Below are 26520 nucleotides of genomic sequence, written 5' to 3' on the forward strand. Positions count from 1 at the left end.
GTGGTTCACATCCAGGATCCATGTGTCCCTGGGGGGTCCATATAAGGTTTTGTTGTCAAAATTTATCTATCAGCAATAAATTGCTACAATATACAAAATATTTTAACAAATATTTTATACAATTAGCTGTCCACAGGAGCTAGCATAAAAGTCAACACAGAGCGCAGCTTTTAGGCCAATGAATATATAAGTGTATATTGGTTTCAAATTTTGGCACAAGACCAGCAAGTGAAGGGGAGGCGGTGAATCACTTGCATCAATCCCAGTGTTCAACTGGTACTTATTTTATTGACCTTGAAAAGATGTAAGGCAAAGTTAGCCTCAGCAGAATTTGAACTCAGAAAATAAGGGCAGATGAAATGTCACAAAGCATTTTGCTCTGTGTGCTAAAGATTCTGCTACTTTGCTGTCCTATATATTGTGTATATCAATAGCAGGTAATGGTTGGGATACATAATCTAGACATTTACCTCATGAAATATTAAGAACATGACACAAGATTGGACAAAATGTGAATTGTTGATCGATTGTAAACAATGTTATAAAAGTAATTTCCTTAACTCCATTCTTCGTTCTTTATATATATATATATATATATATATATATATATATATATATATATATATATTCATGTGTATGTGTGTGTGAGTATGTGAGTGAGTGCACACACATATATACATGTGTATGTTGATAGAGAGATAGATAACACCAATATATAAAAGATTCCATTTTTATACTCATCTTTTTTTATGCTGGCATGAATTAGAAGAATATATTATTGAGGCATTATTTTATGGCCACATGTTCTTTCTGTTGCTAAACTTCAGCCTTTTTCAGCAAAGTATCCCTTATTCCACATGTCTTTGAAGACTCACAGGCTGCAGCCGGTCTGTTAATTGGAGAAATGAGAACTTCGTCATTACTTGTAGCTCAGCAGCTTTCAGAGAATCACAAATGTAAACAAGCACACAGGTACACATACACAGCATAGACACACTCATACATTCCTGTATATACAAGCTCACATGCACACATATATACACAGATACTCACATAAATGTATATACATACCCACATGCATATATATATATATATATATATATATATATATATATATATATATATATATATATATATATATATATATATGAATGCACATACATGATAGCTATAAATAAGTACATACATATATATGCAATTTTTACTGGAAGATGTCATCTCTTACTTGAAAACCTCTACACACATACAAACACACATATATATGTGTGTGTGTATGCATGTGTATGTATTCACACACACACACACACACACACACACACATATATATATATATATATATATATATATATATATTACATGTGTGTATATATATATATATATATATATATATGAAATCAATTTTGTTAGCAGCCATTTCATCAAACAATTAAAGAAAGCTTTATTTGATGTCACAATGTACTTGCACTCCAAAAATGACAAGAAAATCAACAAAAGTGAAAAAGAAAAAATACTGTATTCAAAAGAAAGGATATTTTATTATTTCATCTCTCTCTCTCTCTCTCTCTCACATACACACAGACACACACACATGAAGCAAAGACGGAATTTTCAGTGGCTTCATACAGACATATGAACATACATATATGTATATATAGCATGTGTGTGTTCATATGCATTTATGTATACATGTGCATGCACTTGCTAAATTATATAGTTACTTCACTCAAAAAGGTATTTTTCTGTCTTTTCAAAAATTTCAAAAATGTAAATATATTTTTTTTAAAGTAAAGGGCAGAAATGAAATTGGAAAAAAAAAAAAAATAAAAAGAGAAAAAGTTTTTAAAAAATGGGAATACATTTGAATATATTTGAAAACAATTGTGAAATTCTTACTGAAGTGTTTGGAAATAAAAGACAAAATAATTTTTTTAAAGAACTAAAAAACAATACTTTTATTGAGATAAAATCTATAAAAGAAAACGTTTTCTCTTATTTCTACCCATTCTGAAAAATTTCTTGTTTTGAAATATATAACTTTAGTGTCAATAACATGACACAAACATATATGAGTATATGGACATACACACACACACACACACACACACACACACATATATACATATATGTGTGCATATGTAAATATATATGTATGTAAATATATATGCATATATGTGTGTGTTTATATATGTATATAAACATGCATGTATATATGTATATACATATATATATTTATATATATATATACATATACACATACACGCACATATATACATATAAACATATATATATATATATATACACACATATATATACACATTTTTATATATACACATACACACAAACAAATTTATGTATGTATATATATATATATATGTATGTGTGTATTATATAAATGGCTGTATATAAGAGACTTACTTGAAAGAATCAAACCTTCAAAGTAATCAAAGGGTTATATAGTTTAGAAAATGCTACAAAGATATTACTGATGTAAGCACTGCTGGGCTGGCTAGAAAAACAGAAGAAGAGAGAAAGAAAGGGCAAGAGATGAAAACATGTGGAAGATTCCATAGTTTTAGAGTATTGTGGTGGCACCAGTCGTTGTCTTTGAGATATTCTTTAGGGAGAAACTTCTAAATATTTATCTTAATGATTATTATGAAAAGTATAACAAAATTTAGCGAAAGAGGGAGAACAGTGGTGAGAGTTCTATTAAATGATATCTCATTATCAGTATTTCCATCATTACAGTCACCATTACCACTACCAGCTCTACTATATATCTCACCAAAGACATCGCCATAACAACTTCCCCTCTTCAATTTTCTGCTACTCTTTATTAAGATGACAATATTAAAATTCTTATTGTTTAAGTATTACAAACAAATTGATGTAATAGGAATGATGATGATGAATTTAACAATTATAAATAGAATTTGATGGCTTAAGCAAAATAACACAGATCATAATCATTGCATAATTATGAATAAGTAATTATATAATTAGAGAGATTCTTAAATAACTTGTTTTTTATGCGTAGAACATATTTTGTTTATCAGTATAGTTTTATAGACCATTAGAATAAATAGACAAGCTTAACATTTGACAGTGGCTATTATGTCATATCCTACTCTTTTATAGATAGAAGACTTTAGTAGAATGTACCTGCAGATCCACAGACCATTAAGAAAAAAATTTAAATTACTATTTTAGTTTCAGGATCAAGTTAATTTCAGGGACTTTTCCCATTATTCACCGTTTCGTGTATTTACCCCCCCCCCCCCCCCAAAAGCTCTTAATATCTTCACAACTACTTATCCAATTTACGCAAAATTTGTTTCATTCCACTTGAATTTACATTTTAGTGGGAACTTAATTCATAGTATTTTCCCATTATGCGCCAGTTTGCCTGAGTAACATTGCAAGCAAGCAATACTCAATCTGACTTTTAATGCAATATATGTGTTTGTGTGTGTGTGTGTGTGTGTGAGTGTGTAGGTCACCAGCCATTAGGTTCTGAAGAAATGTAAAGCTGAGCACTTTATGGACGTGAAACCCTGGGTCACCCCATAGACCAACCATAACTATCTTTAATCTAGTTACTCTATTGCTCTATAGCTTAGAGTATGCTTCTCTTTCAGATTTATGATTTACTGATGATTTACATACATATATATATATATATATATATATATATCAACTTTAAATAGAGCTAAGATTGTTAACAGATACTATATTTTTTACCAAATTTTTTGGTTCAAAAAAATATATATTTAATATATATATATATATATATATATATATATATATATATATAATATACACATGTCTGATCATGCACACACACATATATACATATATAAGGGCAAAGCACATGTTTCTTTATGTCTTCACCAAACAATATGTCCTGTAGCTTGGTTTGTGTGTCAGTTTCTGACACACTATGATGCTGATGATGAAGTTGATAAACAATGATCGTGTGCTCAAGCTTTTTTCAGCTATTGCCTTAGACTGCATGCTTATTGTCTGCTTAGTCAGGTCAGTAGAGCCTGAAAGAACAAAAATTTACCCCAAAACTTCTACAGCTGTTTAACACCAGATAAATTAAAACTTCAAATCACAAATTAAATAGCATTCTTCTGATAATCAAAGAGACCAGCCCTGTCTGAGTCTGAGATGGAGTGGATAAGAGAAAATAATTTTAGCTGACACATTACACTAATCTTATTAATGAATATGAAATTTGGCAACATTGTGACTGACACCCTTGGTTTTTTGGGGTTAATTTTTTCTTTTTTTCTTTTTTGTTCATACACTTTATAAGCCAACATCAGACTCTACAGTCATTTACCTTGAATACTGAAATCACACCTTAAACCACCAATCAAATTTCCTTAAGTTTCGTTACATATCCTTTCATGAGTTGAAATCCAAGCAATCGTTTTCATTCACCTTTCTATTTTTATTTATTTATACCTATTTATCTCGCATGAAATCACATTTAACACCTGCAATGAAGGTGAAATTTTCTATCTATCTTACACATCTTATCTTATGATTATATCAATAATTTATGGATGAATTTAATAGAAATATGAAGGGAGACAATGCATGTTTCCTTGATTGTGTCAAAGGAAAAAAAGAAACAGTAACGAAACCACAAATTCTTTTAACAGTCTTTTCATAGACCAAAGTTATAACAGATATCACACTTATTAAGTGATAGTATTTAAATAATAATAATGTTATTGTGATTATTTCTGCTTTATGTAAGAGGTGAGATTACAGGTATCCAAGTGTGAGAATCTGAAATAAGCTACACATTTAAAGTAAGTTTCCTCCAAAAATAATTCCATAGGGTAGTTATAACAACAACAATGACAACAATAGCAATGAACAATGGAATCTCAAATCATCCTAAAGCTACACCCTTAAAAAAAAAGGTGGGTACATTAGATACTGTAACCCCTGATGCATCATACAGGGAATGCTCAAATTTAGAATGACTTTGATGAAGGCTGCTGTCAGTAGCATAGTGTGAGATATGTGGACCACAAGCTTAGCCACTTAATACATTTTTTATCTTTTATTTGTTTCAGTCTTACACTGGGAGGCACCACCTTGAAAGTTAAACAAACCAATCTCAGTGCTTAAATCTTAAGAGTCTGGTGCTTATTCTGCTGGGCTCTTTTGCCAGACTGGTAAAAGAAACTTACAGTGATGGTCAGCAGTAGGGAAGAAGGTGGGAAACACAAACACACACACACACACACACATATATGCATGATGGGCTTCCACACAGTTTCCTTCTGCCAAACTCACTCACAAGGCAATAGTTGGCTAAGGGCTCTAATAGAAGACACTTGCTCATAGTGCCACACAGTGGGACTGAACTGGAAACCACGTGGTTGTAAAGTGACCTTCTTAGCCACACATCTGTGTTGAACGGTATACTATATTATTCATATAGGTCCCAACTTCCTACCTCTTTGTCTACTGATTTGTAGACAAAATTACCAAAAACAGCATGTTCTATTTTGATAGCAAAATGTAACCAAAGTTGGTTTCAGATTTTGACACAAGTCCAGCAATATCAGGGTAGGGGGTAAGTTGATGTCATTGACTCCAGTGCTCAAGTGGTACTAGTTTTATCAACCTCGAAAGAATAAAAGGCAGAGTCAACCTTGGCAGAATTTGAGCTTAAAGCATTAAGACTGACAAAATGCCACTAAACATGTAGCCCAGTGTGCTAATGATTCTGCCAACTCACTACCTCAAAGGAAAATTCGGCCACAGTGGAATTTGAACTCAGAACATTAAGACAGACAAAAAGTTAGAAAATTACTATTTGTAAATCTCACAACGTGAGATATTCAGCAACAGTACTTTGGAGTAAAGATTATTTGCTAACATAACATGGCAGTCCTGGTCTAGGACGAATATTGATGTAATTTAGCCCCAGGAGACATCGTCTCCATCTGGCTATACGACATGATCTATGTCCTTATATTTTCGAACAAGAGTATCTAGCACCCCAACTCAGCTCAAAACAATATCTGTGTATCGCAATTTCTGGGTTATTTCTCTTCATCAGCACAGAATGATTGTTCGGCGAGAGGTGGCACTGCCAAATTCCCATTGGAAAGTTGTAAAGCATTTTCTCAGAGTGCAATGGTTCTTCCAGCTTGCCACCTTAAAATGTGACAAAAAATTAATCCATGAGTACTAAAAGCAAGTTTTTCCGTACATCATATTTTGATGCATTTGGGAGCATCAACAATGAAGTTTCCTGGGGTCTTTCGGTATTTTTCAACATCAGACATTTTCACCCAGGCAACCAAACCCCAGCACAAGTCCAATTAGTACTAACTCTGGTAACAGTACCCTCTTCCATGGCACACACCTCCTGATCTACAGTCACCTTGAAGTAACTTCCACAAGCAATCTGATGGCCTTCCACCTATGGGCCCAGGAATAAGAGGTGCAGGGGATGAAAGCACATCTAAAATCTATGGTGTGTGCAAAATCAAAATTTGCACCCCTACTTACTTTTCATTTAGAAGACAATGAGTTAAAAGTGAGCTGTAAAAAGTAGCTTGTAGTTTGGTTTCTTCTCAAAGGACAAAAATAAATTTAAAGAAAAAACAATAAGACCTTGTCTGTAAAAATGTTTGGGGCCTAGGTTTGCATTGCCTAAACAAATTTCGTTCCTGAGCCAGTGCTTTTACCTAGTGGCCAAGCATCAAATTAAGTGGCCAAGTGACCAGCGTTGCCTGCTAGCACTTGTGCTGGTGGCACGTTAGAAAATCATTTGAGCGAGGTTGTTGCCAGTGCCGCTGGACTGGCTCCTGTGCAGGTGGCATGTAAAAAACACCTTTTTGAGCATGGCCATTGCCAGTACCATGTGACTGGCCCTTGTGCCGGTGGCACGTAAAAGCACCCACTACACTCTCAGAGTGGTTGGTGTTAGGAAGGGCATCCAGCTGTAGACATTCTGCCAGATCAGATTGGAGCCTGGTGCAGCCTTCTGGCTTGCCAGTCCTCAGTCAAATCGTCCAACCCATGCTAGCATGGAAAGTGGACGTTAAACGATGATGATGATGATGATGCAGGAAAATATTGACAGTTTTGAGAGAGAGAGAGAGAGAGAATTATACATATTCAAAAAGATAGTGAGGGAGTGGCAGAAGCCAAAAAAATAGAAACACCCAAGAGAACACCAGAAACAAAATATGCCAAACAGTTTCAAATTAGTGAAAGACATGACTTGGATATGTGAATTATATGCAAATGGGTTTGTTGACACTTGCATGGCTATTAAAATAAAAGCGTGATACAAGTGGATAAAATATTTCTTAAAACTTCCTCACATCATCTGGGATGTTGTGCAAGATTCATGACTAGATGCAGTTTAGCCTTATCTCAGTGAACTTGGAATAGTGATTGACTCATGAAATCATTGTGTGGATATTATAAATGCATTTTTAATAAAGTTCATTAAAATCAGTTTGTGAATGCTTATATTATGTTTATATTATCCTACCACAATGCCATGAACATACATATATATCTGTGTATGGATGAGTGCGTGTGTGTATATACATGTTTGTGCATATATGTATGTATATATATATATATATATATATATATATATATATATATATACATACGTGTGTGTATATACACACACATATATTTGAAAACACACGCACACCTATCATGTGTGCAAAACATATGTTTCATTCTCTACTGGCCAGTTGTAATCCCATTAGATGCTAAGTATGTCAGCAGTCATTTAGTCAGTGAAGAGTGATATTTAAAATCACTGCTTGGTCTATTTGTTCTGGGCATAGATTATATAAATATGTTGCTATAATGTCTATGGTTCCAGGACCTGGTTAAACTGTATTAGCAATAACTGGACTTGCTTCAACTAAATGCATATATAATTTAAATGCAATTGCCAGTGAAGCTGCAAACAGCATTCATGAAATGTAACATGATTCTTACATATGGGTCAGTGGCTGAAGCTAAAATATTGTAAACACAAAATGGGTGTGATTTGCATATAATTATACAGAGCAGGCAGAAGGTTGAAAATTTGTAGAGGAATATTTAGTCAATTAAAGTGATACCAGGATTTTATTTTATCAAACCTGGAAGAAAGAAAGGCAAAACTGGCTTCAGTAAGATTTGAACACAAAATATAAATGGCCTGAATAAAAACTACAAGGAATATATACTACGCTATTAATCATAATAATGGTTTCAAATTTCAGCACAAGGCCAGTAAATTCAGAAGAGGGGAAGTTGATTACATCAACCCCAATGTTTAACTAGTACTTAATGTTCAACTTGTACTTATTTTATCAACCCCAAAAAGATGAAACACAAAGCTGACTTCAACAAAATTTGAACTCGGAACATGAAGACAGGTAAAATGCTTCTAAGCATTTTGCCTGGTGTGTTACCACCTTATTCTAATAACAATAATCTTTTCTACTACACGCAAAAGCTCTGAAATTTCAGGGGTGGAGATAAGTGGATTACATCGACCCCAGTCTTCGACTGGTACTTAATTTATCAACTCCAAAAGGATGAAAGACAAAGTCGACCTCAGCAGAATTTGAACTTAGAATGTAAAATCAGAAAAAATGCCACTATGCATTTTGCCCAGTATGTTATTGATTCTGCCAGCTTGCCACCTTAATAATTATAATAATAATAATAATAATAACAACAATTATAATAATAATAATGATTATATTTCTTTCTACTATTGACTCAAGGCCTGAAATTTTGTAGAAAGATTTTGACCTTGGAGGGATTTGAACTCAGAACATAATGAGGAAAGAACTGCAAAACATCTTTCTTGTGACCTAATAATTCTTTCAATCCACCACCCTTAATAATAATAATAATAATAATAATAATAATAATAATAATAATAATAAATGCCCGGATGCAGTACCAGGCAGTGGCTCTCATGGATTCTGATCTTAATTGATTGGAAGTGTTACCATGTACATTGTTTTGTCTTGGTATAAAAGATGGGCTACAGCAAATATTCTGCTTAATACCACAGATTTGCTTGTCAGTTGTTTGACCTTAACCAGTTGAGCATGTCCCTTGGTGGCTGACAATATGTGCATCTCTGATCACGAGCAGAAGTAGTGGGGGAGCATCATAGCCATGTGTTGAAAGGAATTCTTTGGGGTTTGGATAATTCACCTTTGAAAACATGGGTGTTTTGCTCAACATCCTTAAACAACCCTTATTCAGGGACCTTTTGAAAGGGATGGGCTACTCAACCTGAAGAAAATTCTAACTGGGCCCCACCTGCGAGGTCATGCGCTGTTTATTTTGATATAAGATCACCATGTCACGCACATATGGTTGTGATGCATGTGCCTGGTGTACCCTTATCAGACAGGTAGTCATGATGGGTATAATGGGCTTCGTATATTTTACCCCAGTGTCACTTTGATGGCATGCATTGCTCTCTCACTCAATAATAATAATAATAATAACAATGATTATTATTATTATTATTATTATTATTATTATTATTATTATTATTATTGTTATTATTATTGATTCTAACATAGACATTGGGACTATAGTGGTTCAACTTCAGTATTTGTCTTGTACTTTATTTCATCAACACTGAAAAAATAAGAGACAGAGTTGATTGGAGGGCAGAGTAATAGACATTGAAGGCTAGATTTGTGAGATTCATTGTTAGATGGTTGATTTGGGCTTTAGATGTGTAAAGATCGGTGAGATATATTTGTAGGGCAGACACTGATTTGTGTTGGATAGTGGAAAGAAGTTGGCACACAACACCAGAGGAAGTACTAAGTGGGGTATTGTAATGCAGTGCCAGCCATCTTGACAAATATATTCAATACCTAAACAAAGGAAACATTGATGAGGTCAGGTGAACTGCTGATGACCCTCCAGTAATTGTTGGAAGGGATTTCACTATTTATGCTTGAAGTGAGTGGAGCAACAAAAAATAAAATTTCTTGCTCAAGGACACAGTGCATCACTAGGAATCTTTGTTAAAAACTGGCATTTGTTCTTGTGCCACAATCTTACATAACTTCAGTTTCATAGGCTACATTGATAAATACATGAATAAGTATAGGCGCAGGAGTGGCTGTGTGGTAAGTAGCTTGCTTACCAGCCACATGGTTCTGGGTTCAGTCCCACTGTGTGGCACCTTGGGCAAGTATCTTCTACTATAGCCTCGGGCCGACCAAAGCCTTGTGAGTGGATTTGGTAGACAGAAACTGAAAGCCCATCGTATATATGAATATATATATATATATATATATATATATATATATATATATATATATATATATGTATATATATGTATATATATGTATGTATATATGTATGTGTGTGTATATGTTTGTGTGTCTGTGTTTGTCCCCCCAACATCGCTTGACAACCGATGGTGGTGTGTTTATGTCCCCGTAACTTAGCTGTTCAGCAAAAAGAGACCGATAGAATAAGTACTAGGCTTACAAAGAATAAGTCCTGGGGTCGATTTACTTGACTAAAAGGTGGTGCTCCAGCATGGCTGCAGTCAAATGACTGAAACAAGTAAAAGAGTAAGTAAATAAATGAATGAATACATAAATAAATAAATTAATTAATTTATGTTAAATGAGAAAGACACTTTAAGTGAGAAGGCTCAAATGACTCAACACACAAATGTGATTTTTAATAGATGACCCTATAAGCATGAGCCAAATATCCTAGCCACAAAGCAGAACTACCTCAGTGGAGGAAGGATTGTTTATTATATTGATAAACTAAGGAGAATCAAACCTAGTTGAAACTGGAAACTTAATATGAAAACGTTGATATATTTTAACATTTTAGAAAGCTGAAGTGTTTTACATCACACAGTTATTTTCCCTTGGTTGAATATATAAAATGTGCAGGACATGAGATTTACTAATTGCATTCTTGAAAGCTTTAATGCTTGCATATCAAACAACAACAAAGCTGTTAAGCTGTCTCTCAAGGAACTTGATGAATTGACAATGAATAGCAGTACAAGGAAGTTATTATATTATGATTGGCAGACTGGCATCAGTATAAAATGTGATGGCTGTGGATTCAAATAAATCATGGCGAATCATCAGCAAAGACCCCATTCACAAGAGAATTTCACTGATATCTCGTGACATTGGAAAGGGATTAGATGTCTAAATTCCAAGAAAACTATATATCAGTCTATGTGAGTAAATACATATTTATACAAACATATATACAGAATACATAGAGGAAGATGAATATCCTAAAGGCTCTCTTTTATATTTATAAATACATGAGTAAAGCCAATATATACATACACAAGCACATGCAACCACATACATACACACATATGCATGTGTGTGCATACTATATATAACCATGTGTGTGTGTATGTGTCTCTTATCTTTTACTTATTTCAGTCATCAGACTGCACCCATGCTGGGGCACCATCTTGAAGACATTTTTGTTGAATAAATCAACACCAGTACTATCTTTTTCAGCTGGGAGCTTATTCTATCATTCTCTTTTGCTGAACTTCTAAGTTACAGGGACATAAACACACCAATACCAGTTGTCAAGTAGTGTATGTATACATACATACATACATATATATATATATATATATATATATATATGCATACATATTAATTAAAGAAATTCCAACTAAGTCTGATTTTCACGTTTTATTATTTGCAATTTTTACAATATTACAATATTGAAATAAACTAGTACTTTCATGTGTTACACAATCATCAGGTTTATGTAGTGACAGTCGTGTTCCACAAGTGACTACTGTTGTCAACTGTTGAACATGACTATCACTATATAAACCTGTTAATAGCGCAACGTATGAAAATACTGGTTTATCTCAATATTGTAAATTGTAAAGATTGCAAATAATAAAAAATGTCAATCAGAGTTAATTGGAATTTCATTGATATGCAGGGTTTGGACAAAATAATGGAAACACCTTAAAATTTCAAACAAATTAATTTTACTTTGGCAGTAATTACAGCTTGAATTCTTCAAGGTATGGACTCATACAAAGTTTGAATTGTTTCCAAAGGAATTTTTGTCCATTCTTCAGCTAAAGTAGTCTCCAGTTCTTGTAGTGATGATGGTGGAGGATATCAACTCCTTACTTGTTTTTGTAAAATGCACCATATATGTTCAATAATATTGAGATCTGGGGACGGTATTGGCCAGATAAGATGTTCGATTTCACTAGAATGTTCCTCGTGCCATTCAGTAACAACTTTAGTTGTGTGAATTGGTGCATTATCATCCTGATAGATTGCGTTTCCCTCTGGAAACAGTTCTACAATCATTGGATGAATTTGATCAGATAAAATGCTTAAATAGTCTTGACTATTAATTCTACCATGAAGGGAAACCATTGGGCCAGCAGATTTCTCCAGATCATCACAAATCCTCCCCATGTTTAACAGTTGGAAGAAAGCAGCCTGGGTCAAATGCTTCTTTTGGCAGTCTCCACATGTATAGTTGGCCAGTGGTCAGAAATAAGATAAAGGATGACTTGTCTGAGAAAATAACATTCTTCCACTGCTCTAGGGACCAATTCTGTTGGTTTTTACTTCACTTTAAATGCTTTGCAATGTTTGTTTTTGAAAGTAGTGGTTTTCTGATTGCAGCCCTCCCATAAAATCTGACTTTGTGCAGATCCCGGCAAGCAGTTTTTGTGGAAACTAGGTTCTCGAGGTTGCCATTAAGCTCTGCAGTAATTTTGGGAGCTGTACTTTTGTGATCCTTTCTAACAATTCACGTAAGAGTCCAACGGTCCCTATCTGAAAATTTTGGTTTTCTTCTGGAGTTTTGTTTCGATGAGAAGGTTTTTCCCTCTTTCTCAAAGGCTGTCATTACTTTCGTGACAGTTCTTCTTGATACACCAAACATTTCAGCTGTTTTCATTATGCTAGCACCTGCCATATGAACACAAACAATTTGACCTCTTTGAAAGTCCAATACATCTGTCATTTTAATGAATTTTAATTACCTCCTTTTTCTGATGATATCCACAAAGAAACAGTAATTTTAGCAAAACATATTAAACAACACTAATAATAATTCAAAAGCCGTAAAAAGAAACAAGCTTTTGACGGTTTTATAGATATTTCAAAATTATGATGCTATGACGCTAGGTATTTCCATTATTTTGTCCAACTCCTATAAATATATATATATATATATATATAAATATATATATATATATATATATGACAGGCTTCTTTCAGCTTCTGGCTATCAAATCCATTCACAAGGCTTTCATCATCCTGAGGCCATAATAGAAGACACTTGCCCAAGGTGCCATGCAGTAGGATTGAACTTGGAATAATGTGGCTGGGAAGCAATCTTCTTACTACAAAGCCATGCCTGCACTTTAAATACACACACACACACACACATATATACACACACATACACACACAAATGCATATATAATTACATATATAATACATAGAATTATTTGCATGTGTGTGTGTGCTGTGTGCGGCATTACTTGTATGAGATTTGGAAGACCATAGTTCAAACGAGTACTCCATACATACATATGAGTGTGTAAATATATTTATCAATGAACACATTGTCAGTGGCATTGGAAATTTTATTTATCTAATTATTAAAATCCAATTCAGAAACTATTATAAATGCATGAGAATAACAGAGATGACCAAATACCACCAACATCACCATCATCATCAGCATAATCATCTATAGAAAATTAGAACATGATACCAAAAAACACTTTCTTTCAATCTTGTGTCATGTTGTCTGTGAAGTTAGAATACCCTTTACCAAATTTTTAAATGCCATTGTTGTCCAGCAGCCCATATATATGAATCCAATATATTCCTATTAATGGTCTGCACAATCACATATTTTAGTTCAATGATATATATATATATATATATATATATATATATATATATATATATATATATATATATATATATATATACATATATATATATATTACACATATATATATATAGATACATATATATGTATTTATATATGTATGTATATATATATGCGTAAGTGTGTGTGTGTATACATATATGTATATCTTTGTGTGTGTGTGTGTGTGTGTGCGTGTGATTTATAATATTATTAGTCTTAGTAGTAGTCAGAAGCAACAGCACCTCTTTTCAAAAACTGGCGTTTGTTCTTGTACCACAATCCTACCCAACCTCAATTTCATAGGCTACATTGATAAATAAATGAATATATAAATAAATAAATTTCTATTAAATGAGAAAGACACTTTGAGTGAGAGTGCTCAGCTGACTCAAACAGACTGATAGAATTTTTAAAATATATATATACACACACAAACACACACACACACACACACACACACACACACACACACACACATATATATATATATATATATATATATATATATATATATATATATACAGGCACAGGAGTGGGTGTGTGGTAAGTAGCTTGCATACCTACCACATGGTTCCAGGTTCAGTCCCACTGCATGGCACTTTGGGCAAATGTTTTCTGCTATAGACTCAGACTAACCAAAGCCTTGTGAGCTGATTTGGTAGATGGAAACTGAAAGAAACTTGTATAATAATAATAATAATAACAACATTGAAAAATACCTTAAGAATGAGAACCCAGGTTTGAAAATTCCCCAAGACACCTGAGGAAGGCTGGAGGGTATATCAGCTGAAACGTATTAACAACAACCAAGATGAGGACAAATATCTGTCAAATGTAAATGATGTAAATAATATACATAATTCCTCATCTCTCAAATATAGAACTGCATAAATGTTCAGAGTTCAAATTTTGCTGAACTCAATTTTCACCTTTCATATTTTGGGAGTCAACAAAATAAGTGCCAGTTAAGCACTGGGGGTGATATAATTGACTTTTTCTTTCCCTGAAATTGCTGGCCCTGTGACAAAAGTAGAAGCCAATATTTATAGATCTCTATACAGCAGTGAGTTGGCAGAATTGTTATCACACCAGGAATGCTCTGAGTTCAAATTCTGCCAGGGTTGATTTTGCCATTCATCCTTTTGTGGTTGATACAATAAGTACCAGACTACTAGGGTTGATGTAATTGACTTATGCCCCCAAAACGCCAAAGTTGCTGGCCTTGTGCTAAAAAAACATTTGAAATCAATATTTATAGATTTCTATTAGATGCTAGGCTTGAAAAAAAAATCATTAAAATGTTAATGAATAAAAATACACACGCACGCACACACACACACACACACTTGCTTTCCAATCACATAGTTCTGGGTTCACTCCCACTGTGTGGAACCTTGGGTGTCTTCTACTTTGGCCCTGAACTAGTGTCCTGTGAGTGGTTTTGATACATAGAAACTGAAAGAAACCCATCATATATACATACATGTGTGCATATTTGTGTGCAAGCGTAGGTGTGTGTGTGTGTGTGTGTGCGTGTGCATATATATGTGTGCATGTGTGTGTTGATGTTTGTCATCCACCATAGCTTGACAACCAGTATTGGCCTGTTTATGTCACTGTAACTTAGTGTTTAAGCACCAGACTATAAAAAAATAATACTGCAGTTCATTTGTACAACTTAAACCAATTAAGGCAACATCCCAGCAATGACTGCAGTCAAATGACTGATAAAACAGACAGACAGACACATAAATATATACATATATACATTTATGTACTGATATATATATATATTCTTTTATTTTATTTTCTTTTACTTGTTTCAGTCATTTGACTGCAGCCATTCTGGAGCACCTCCTTTAATCAAACAAATCAATCCCAGGACTTATTCTTTGTAAGCCTAGTACTTATTTTATCAATTTCTTTTGCTGAACTGCTAAGTTTTGGGGACATAAACACACCAACAGTGGTTGTCAAGCGATGATGGGGGGACAAACACAGACACACGACTACACACATACTTATATATATATATATATATATATATATTGTTGTACTTGGGGATGGTCATATTGCCAGTTTGGCCAATAAAAACACACGCACTGTATATTTGGTGTTAATTTGCTTCAGCTTTTTATTACATTAATCTTAATCTTATTTCGGCCAGAGTTCTTTCGTCACACTTCTGTGACCTCATCAGTGGTCCTTTGTTTCCTTCCTTCTTATGTGTGTCTCACCTTGCTAAATATCAGCCATTTTGTATTTTGTATTCCTATTGTATGTGTCTACGCATGCGTGTCTTTCAATGTGTCTGTGTCTTTTGTAAGTGCATGTGTGTATGGGGAGTGTCTGTATCACTTATATACTCTGTTAATACGTGTTCGTTTGTATTTGTTTTTATTTATTTATTTGTTCATGTGTGTGTGTGTGTGTGTGTGTGTGTGTTTTTTGTGTTTAATTAAATTTTGTTAACGTGTGTAGTATTTAATTCCATTTGTTTATCTATGTATTGTATTATACTTTGTTCATATTATTATTGGTTTATGGGTAACATGTTGTCACATGCTGTGGTTTGTGGTTTGTTAGTGGTGTGTGTTAGTGTTCCATTCTAGTTTCCTATTCAGGCTAGGTTTCTCTTCTATTATGTGTGTAGCTTCAGTAATTTGTCTAAGTGCTGCATCACTGCTATGTGTAGATAAGATTTTAATTTCTATGTTGTTGATTGAGCCTCTATGTTCTTGCTCAGCGTGCTGGTACAGAACTGATGAGTTCTTCCCTTCCTTAAGTTCCCTCCAATGTTCGTTTGCCCGCTCCCCTATGCTCCTTGCTGTTTCGCCTACATATGTCGTTGTCTTATTTCTGCATCGTCCCTCTGTACATCTTATACTATAGACCACATTTCTGGTTTTGCAGTTCGTTTGTGGGCTAAATCTACATATGATACAGTTCCTATCAATGCAGGGGGTTCTACTGAAAGGGTATGTTCTACTGATAAGGGATTTAATAGGGTTGCCTGGCCTTTCAACAACCTTAATTCTTAGCTTAAGTTTGTCTAGGGCCCTTCTAAAGCGGTACGCCAGTTCGCCTCTAGGGGTGGTGTCGACGAACATGACGCTCTGGTACTTGTGGCTATCGTACCATGAGCTTGCCTTCCCTATTTTCTTCTTAGTCCTTTCTATGGTGTTCCATGATTTGCTCCTATAGAGTGGGCAAATCCCATTCCTATCGTTGCGTTTGATTGTTTCAAACTTCTTCATAGCTCCTTTGTATACCCTGATCCTTTCTTTATGGCTGTAACCTGAGAACTGCATGTGGTGGACGAAATGTTGTATATGTCTCTTTAATTCTGTAGGGTCGCACATGCAGGAGACATTTCGCATTACTCTGACGAGGTCTGCCATCAATATGTTGAATTTGGCATTGTCCGCAATAGCCGAGTTCCGGTGGATCAGGTATTTGGAGGCCATAGATTTTGTATAGTGTGAATGGAGGATTCTGGTTTTATTGTTCTTAGTTTCTAGCCAGAGTTCAGTATCTAATACAAGTAATCTATGGTAGACACATACAATAGGAATACAAAATACAAAATGGCTGATATTTAGCAAGGTGAGACACACATAAGAAGGAAGGAAACAAAGGACCACTGATGAGGTCACAGAAGTGTGACGAAAGAACTCTGGCCGAAATAAGATTAAGATTAATGTAATATAAAGCTGAAGAAAATTAACACCAAATATACAGTGCGTGTGTTTTTATTGGCTAAACTGGCAATATGACCATCCCCAAGTACAACAACATCTGTTTCAACACACGATTTCACATCAAAAATCTTGCAAAACAAATATGTATATATATATATATATATATAGATAGATAGATAGATAAATTATATAGATAGATAGATATGTATATATACACGATGGGTTTCTTTCAGTTTCCATCTACTAAATCCACTCAGAAGGTTTTGGTCAGCCCAAAGCTATAGTAGATGATGCTTGCCCAAGGTGCCACGCAATGGGACTGTACCTGGAACTATATGGTTGGGAAGCAACCTTCTTCCCACACATCCACTCCTGCACCTACACAGCCACTCCTGTATCTCTGTGTATTTATTATTTTGGGATATACATACCATATAATTTTATATTATATTTCATATAAATAATATGTACAAGAACAAACACGCATGCACACTTTTACAAGTTTCCATACACCCTACACATTCACTTGTCTTTTGTCATAGTCCTAAATGTTGTACACTTAGGAGACAGTGTTGTTGTATTGATGAATGCTCACTTAAAACTATGTGCACACGTCTCTCATCTTGCAGCAGTAGGAGTCAAGTGTTACTATATTTCAGCCATGTTTGATAAAGTTATCTCTTGGCATTGACAAGCTGCAAGCCAGAGGTTTGTGTTATGTCTGCAACCAGGACTAAATGCTTGTGAACATGTGTGGAAGAGAGGGAGAACGATAGAAGAAATATAGTAGAAGCGGTATATATACATATATGTGAGATGATAGAGAGAGAGAGAGACGGTTGGGAGGAGAGAGAAGTGGGTAACACAAACAACAGCTCTGTATCTACCGACAATTCAAGTGAGTGAATGCACATGTACAATCTTAATCATTGCCGTCTTCAACAAGGGAGATGTGTCATGAGGCCAATAAAAATGACCTCTACATTGGTTTTACCACTTGTATAATGCGCCAAGTGCTCACTGCGATTCAGAAAACAAATGAATCACTGTCAGTTATCATGAAAGATAAGTCTTTCTACTAGCTGAAGTCTGTCTTTCCAAGTGGTGCTAGGTTACCAATGTATTGATAATCTACACAAATTCATATTTTTCACACAGATACTTACATAAATTGGCTTATAAATAAAAACAAATCCTGTAACATATCTTTCTTGACTTCCTATGTCCTGTTTAGGATTGAAGCAGTAATGACCAATTTATATTGGACATGTTTTCAGGAGACTGTTTCCTAACCTTTCAAAGAAGCATTTTGTTTCAATCCCAGAATTCATTGCTTCCACTTTTCCTTTTTCACATTCTGTTATAGAGAAATCAATGTAGCTTGATTGTTATATTGCAGCAGATTATTCCTAATGGATGATAATAATTTATACAGTCAATTTGTCCAACGTTCAATAGCTGATGGCTGGAAGCAGTTGATCACTGACTCATGGTTTAAAGTTCAAACTCTGTCGTTGGTACATATGTCATGCCTAATTCAACCCTGATGAAAAATAGGCATCACATCCTACCTTATGTTTAAAAGTTTATCCTTATTAAAAGCCTCCAATTCATATGATACAAACATACAAAAATTAATACATGAAAATAAAAGAAAAAAACTATGGAAAAGATGTCATTTATGATATCCCTAGTTTGATTATGTTAATCAAATTTCTATCTGCTTCATATGATATTGCACAGAGTATATTAAAAAATGAAGGCATGCATATTACATAACCATTTCTATAAAATCATGTCCCAAATATACATTGGCTACAATTTTTATTTCCCTGTCCATTTTTTAAGTGCTTTGTATCACTCAGGTTGCCATTCTGCTGCTATATAATTATGTTCACTAGTTTGTCAATAGCTGCCACTGCAATTTTACACTGATATTATATCACTGCCATAAAAAACAAAAAAAACACACTTTATAGTATGAGTTATAGGAGAATCCTGAATACTCCCACGTGACTGAAGTTGGACTAACCGATTCGGCTCGGCTTGCGAAGACCTGTTGGGGAAAGCGAAATTGTGATGGCACCTGTACCAGTGGAGCGCTAAGAGCACCGTTCGAGCGTGATCGTTACCAGTGTCGCCTTCCTGGCACTTGTGCTGGTGGCACGTGAAAAGTCATTCGAGCGAGATCATTGCCAGTGCCGCTGGACTGTGCAGGTGGCACATAAAATACACCATTTTGAGCGTGGCTGTTGCCGGTACTGCCTGACTGGCCTTCGTGTCAGTGGCACGTAAAAGCACCCACTACACTCTCAGAGTGGTTGGCGTTAGGGAGGGCATCCAGCTGGCAGACAGTATAACCTATCTATCTATCTATTATGTACGTATATATATATATATATATATATAATCAAAATAAGCAACAGGATATCAAGAAGTGATGCAGTACAACCGTTTCAAGTGGCTCCATTTAATTGAACAATGCAATCATTACATCAATTTATTTGTGCAGCTGATGATAGCTCTGCATTTAAAGTGATGTAATGATTGCATTGCTCAATTAAATGGAGCTGCTTGAAACAGTCGTACTGCATCACTTCTTGATATCCTGTTACTTATTTTAATTTTATTCACCTTACTTTGAGTTGTACGGATAATACCAGACTGACTTGGTGCTTCAGTTTAAGTACCTAATTCAACTGAATCTCAATTATATATATATATATATATAATATGAGGGGTTTTGATATCCAGAAGACCCAAGATGCAGGTTAGGCTATGTAAGTGCTACAGAAGGACTGCAGTTAGACTCCCGGTTCAATAATAGTGGGAGTGAAGAGTCTAATGCAGGTTGTGTGTAAGTGTATGTATGTTAAATGAAATGAGATAACAAGGCCAAGGCAGTGTGATATTTCTAGGATATTTATAAAGAGAAAGGTAGTCTTTCAGTTGTAAACTGTAAGACTACCTTTCTCTATATAAATGTCCCAGAAATATCACATTGTTTTGACCTTGTTATCTCATTTTATTTAATATATATGTTAATCAATGAAATTCCAACTTTGATTTTCATGTTTTAGTATTTGCAATTTTTACAATATTGAAATAAACTAGTACTTTCTTGTGTAACACAATTATCAGGTTTATGTTGTAACAGTTGTGTTCCACAATTAACAACTGTAGTAAAATGGTTAGATTTATCCTTTAAATAACCTCTGATGGGCTCCAACAGGCTATATCTTATGAACTGTATTTTGACCAATCAGCATGTGGCTTAGATATCATGGTTTGGTGAGTGCACCAACTGAATTCTAACCGTATTTCAACCAATCCGTATGTAGTTCTTAGGGAGACACAGAAGGACACAGGATATGACAAGGCTGGCCCTTTGAATTACGAGTACGATCAATTTTTGCCAGCTGAGTGGACTGGAGTAACTTGAAATAGAGTACCTTACTCATGGACACAAAGTCCTGCCAGGAATTGAACCTACAACCTGACAATCATAAGTCAAATACCCTAACCATTAAGCCATGCTTATATACATACAAAGGCACACACACACACTACTCCTCTTTCTTTACATAAAACAATAAAGTATGACATGGTAAAATTATCAAAAGGGAACAACAATTTTATGATAGCAATCTTAAATTAGATTTCATGCTTATACAATTTAGCACAATAATAAAGTGACAAATTTAATCTTTCGGGTGGTTTGATGTTCTGTTTGAATGACAAAATTCATCAATATGGGCGATAGGTATGGCCAAAGCTTTGTGAAATGAATCCACCATTGCCGTTACTTAAAAAGTCTTTCTCTTGGGAAATACTATTGTCATGGAAGGAAGAATGAGAGTAAGGTATGTTACTGAAGCTTGGAATGGAGAAGTTTGATTCAGTAATTGGTAAGTCTGTTGATTTCAGTAGCTGGTTCCTCTGTGGGTCTCTCTCTCTCTCTCTCTCTCTCTCTCTTTCTACTATATATGTGTGTGTGTGTGTGTGTGTGTGTGTGTGTGTGTGTGTGTGTGTGTGTATACATACGTGCACACATACTTGTTAAATATAGACACATAGCTTCTTTGATTTATAAGTACCTGACATCCAAAGCAGTCTTGGAGAAGGCACTGTAAAGATTATAGTTGTGTAGAAAGGCATGTATGATATAATCAATTACTAACGCAGTTGCCACTATTTATGTTATCATTGGCAGACTGACCCTCCCAAATTAATATAACAGAGAATGTACACACATATATATATATATATATATATGTATATACATAATACATATGTATATGCTCCGTTGGATGTGTAATGTCAATGTGAATACCCGTCAGAGTGTAAGTATCTTGAGAGAAAAGCTGAACATTAGAAGCATCAGTTGTGGCGTGCAAGAGAGACGATTGCGCTGGTATGGACATGTGGTGAGAATGGAGGAGGATAGCTGCGTGAAAAAGTGCCACACCCTAACAGTTGAGGGAACCCGTGGAAGAGGTAGGCCCAGGAAGACCTGGGCTGAGGTGGTGAGGCAAGACCTTCGTACATTGGGCCTCACCGAGGCGATGACTACTGACCGAGACCTTTGGAAATGTGCTGTGCGTGAGAAGACCCGGCAAGCCAAGTAAGATCGTTGCCAGTGCCCCTGGACTGGTTCTTGTGCGGGTGGCACATGAGATGCACCATTTTGAGCGTGGCCGTTGCCAGTACCGCCTGACTGGCTCCTGTAGGATTTTCGAGCGAGATCGTTGCCAGTGCCCCTGGACTGGCTTGTGCGGGTGGCACATAAAAGACACCATTTCGAGCGTGGCCGTTTTCGTGCGGGTGACACGTAAGAGCACCCACTACACTCTCTGAGTGGTTGGCGTTAGGAAGGACATCCAGCTGTAGAAACTCTGCCAAATCAGACTGGAGCCTGGTGTTGCCATCCGGTTTCACCAGTCCTCAGTCAAATCGTCCAACCCATGCTAGCATGGAAAGCGGACTTTAAACGATGATGATGATGATGATGATAAGGCAAGAGAGTTAGTGGGTTGAGGATTCAACCCACTAAGGGAACATGGTTTGTCATAAACATTTGTATTTTGTGGTTTTTTGTCATTTTAGTTACAAAATAAGTTAATTAATTCAACGGAATACACTGTCTGCAAGTCGTTGGGTACAGCATATTATCCTCCATTTTCTAATTACTATATATATATATATATATATATATATATATATATATAGGCACAGGCATAGCTGTGTAGGAAGAAGTTTGCTTCCCAACCACATCGTTCCAGGTTCAGTCCCACTGCATGACACCTTGAGCAAGTGTCTTCTACTATAGCCTTGAGCCAACCAAAGCTTTGTGGGTGGATTTGGTAGATGGAAACTGAAAAGAAGCCCATTGTATATATATATATATATATATATATATATATATATTTATATATATAAGCTTGTCGCTGTTTGTCTCCCCACCATCACTTGACAACTGATGTTAGTGTGTTTATGTCCCCGTATCTTAGTGGTTCAGCAAAAGAGAACGATAGAATAAGTACTAAGCTTACAAAGAATAAGTCCTGGAGTGGATTTGTTCAATTAAAGGCAGTGCTCCAGCATGGCCACAGTCAAATTACCGAAACAAGTAAAAGAGTACATATATTTAAAAAATCCAATAGACATAGAATCAGCAAAATTTGTGCTCCGTCTGTACATATACATTAGTGTGTGTTTGTGTTTGTGTTTGTCCCATCAATGTCGGTGAATTTACGACTGAAACAAATAAAAGAATAAAACAATGCCTGCAGAAAGTTATGCAGGGTACATATATGAGAAGCTAGAGAATACCATTTACATTGACAAGAGTAATAGCCTCTCCTGGACTAGCAATAAGTATATCACATCTCATCTCAAAAACTGCACTCTTGCTATTCAAAAACGTATGATGACTACTAACTACTTGATGAATGAGAATGATTAGAGTGCTTCTAGACCTCCACACAGCAATGGAAAGTGACAGTTTGAATCATACCAGGATAGAAGATATCTCCCATATCAACAGCAACTTTCAAAAAATATTTACAAGATAGTACCATCATTTGAGACATGACACTCTCCTGACAGCCATAACTAAAGTCACACCAGAAGCAGAAAATATCCATAATTTTAAGAATAAAGAACGCTAGTAGAACATTCCAACGAAAACAACAATAGGCTGGTCATTGTCGTAACTGGTCAGGGAACAGCTTAGTGGGTGTGAACATCTCATCAAAAATTTTTAAAAATGAAAACATCGATGGTGAACCAATGAGAAACCAACAGTTCTTATATTCAGGTTATAGATTTTCATTTCTCCTTATTATCATAAATTCACTGAACTATGTAACAACAGATCTGCATAAAAAAAAAAAATTAAAACACTGAGGTTCTCCAAAAGAGAACAAACAGGTTGATTTGCATTCTTCAAATGCAATCTATGAGAGATACAAAGAAAAAATTCAAAACATTTCAAAGATTCTGTGGGAAACTTCTAGGTACACAGGCACACAATCAATATATACATATGGAATACACATGCACACACATACATAAATAGTAATGAGACGACCCCAGTTGTCTCAACACAAAACATTGTTTATTGTCATCCAATCTGTGGACACAATTTGATTATGTGATGTTGATTATTTAAGCTCATGTTGATTCATCTGGAGAAAAACACATTATGGACTCTACCAGGTGACATAGATATATATTGGCTCATTGTTGTGGATTGGCTCTTTTTGCCTTAGCACACTTATTGTGGTACAGACAATTTACTTTGCATCAGGGGTAATTGAAATTACAATTCACCACTTCACACTTCAGTTTCAAATTGTTGTAATATTTAGTTCGTTTTGTTATATTTTGAGTACAATATTATTCATCTTACTTTATAACAAGTAATGAAGTACACATACAGTTGTGGACTAACATATGTTCACCAACTACTTGAGTACAGGTTATCAACATGCACTCACATACACAGCACACTTATAGTTATATGCATACCTCATTCAATTCAGATAGCTACAAACCACAAGAGCTAACATGACTTGATTAAAAGAGCATCATTGTTTTGTTAGGGACAGTCTGAATTCTACAGAAGAGAAAAAAAATTTAAATAAATCCCAAAGTAGCCATATATCTCATTTATTTGCCAGCATGGGAAATGGACAATTAAATGATGATGATGATCCTGATGATGATGTGTTTAGGTCTTGTTTGCAAGTTGGTGTGGGTTAGAAAAGCTGTATAGATTTTCTTTATTTGGTGACTTGTTTGCAGAAATAATCCTGTCTTGGTTCTAAGTGAATTTGTTTACAGTTCATGAGTTGTTTACAGATTCACTTCAATGAAAGAACTGATGAAGTCAATATGTATATATAAGATTAGGCTGACAGTTTTAAAAAAATAAAATAAAATAATTAGGTCTAAGTTCTATTTAATTAACTTTATTCAGATTTTCATCATTAAATAATTTAAAACAATAAGTTAAAGCTTTTATTAAAATTTTGAGGAAACACTGATTTCTTTTATAAGTTGATTTACATTTAAACTGACTGAAAGCATATTTCAAAAATTTCTGCTGTTCAGTGTAGATCACTGGCTGACCTCAGATAGGGCCTTTATAGTTTCGCTTCCCCATTCTTTCTTATACTATCCCCTGAAGAAGCTTCAATTAAATTTAACCATGAAAGTTTTTCTTCATAAAAAAAAAAAAAAAACCAGATATCTATCAGGAGTTATAAAACATAATCTCATACACTCATATATATGTATAGAAGGCATAAATAATAATATGCAGGCATGTACAGACACACACAACCAAATGCAAATATAATAACCAGTCAAAGACCACTTTTCTAGGTTGGCTGGCAAGGGATGTGTAGGTCTGCCACAGATAATAGAATTTACTCTTCAACATGTAAATTAATAGCTGAAAACCTGGCTGATCTATGTGAGCATGGAGAACACATAGTAAAACGATGAGGAGGAGATGGCCTGGAAAGGAGGAGTTTTTATGTACACACACACACACACACGCGCACGCACACTTATTTATGCATGTATATAATATGTATGCATATATATTTGTGTGTGTATGCATGCATATATAAATATATATATATATATATCTATATATATATATATATATATATATATATATATATATGTATATACATGTGTATATATATGTTTGTGTGTGTGTGTCTATGTGTGTGTGTGTAACTTGTCCAGTTCTCATCAACAAAGTATTTATCAGGTGATTAAAATTCATTACAGCTTAGTCTCTCTTTACAGTCAACTTGCAGATCTGTTCATAAAGAAAGATTTATTTAATTCCATATACACTACACATGGAGGTTTGCAGGGGTGAGGATTACAGTGATAGATCAGTAGATACATTCCAGTGGGGTAACAAAATGGCTTTCTTTCTCAAGGGATCAATGCTCTGGAGAGGTGGGGATGTCGGTGGGATTTCTATAACATACTTGTAGTTAATACTGATTTGTTTATGATAGGGTAAAATCTTCTGAAATGGCTGTGATTTTCAGTTCTGATTAAACACTGCCAATTCTTTGGTTTGGACCTGCAAAGAGCAAAGTTGTTTTATTTTTTTTTTTATATTTTTATTTTTGGCCACTTGCCCAGTTTTCATTAGACATATTACAGATAGACTCAATGATTAAATGCAGCCAGATAAGATTGATTAGCCATGATTGTATTCTCATTTATAGATATTTGGGGCTGCAAATTTGATACAGTGGATAAAATGGAATGATCTGGTTTATTGATGTAGTGAAGATAATGGTAGAGAGAAGAG

At 34.8% G+C, this 26520-nt stretch overlaps 1 long non-coding RNA gene across 1 annotated transcript in view; it reads right to left on the minus strand.

Moving 5' to 3' along the window:
- Window positions 1-714: 714 nt before the first annotated feature.
- Window positions 715-26520, minus strand: part of LOC149137082 (uncharacterized) — a 56303-nt gene continuing 30497 nt past the window's right edge. The window contains exon 3 of the long non-coding RNA XR_016237898.1: window positions 715-889. This is a non-coding gene — a long non-coding RNA (uncharacterized LOC149137082). The remainder of the gene's footprint in view (window positions 890-26520) is intronic.

Source organism: Octopus bimaculoides, chromosome 2 (assembly GCF_046866305.1).
Source record: "Octopus bimaculoides isolate indiv1 chromosome 2, ASM4686630v1, whole genome shotgun sequence".
Lineage (NCBI taxonomy): Eukaryota > Metazoa > Mollusca > Cephalopoda > Octopoda > Octopodidae > Octopus > Octopus bimaculoides.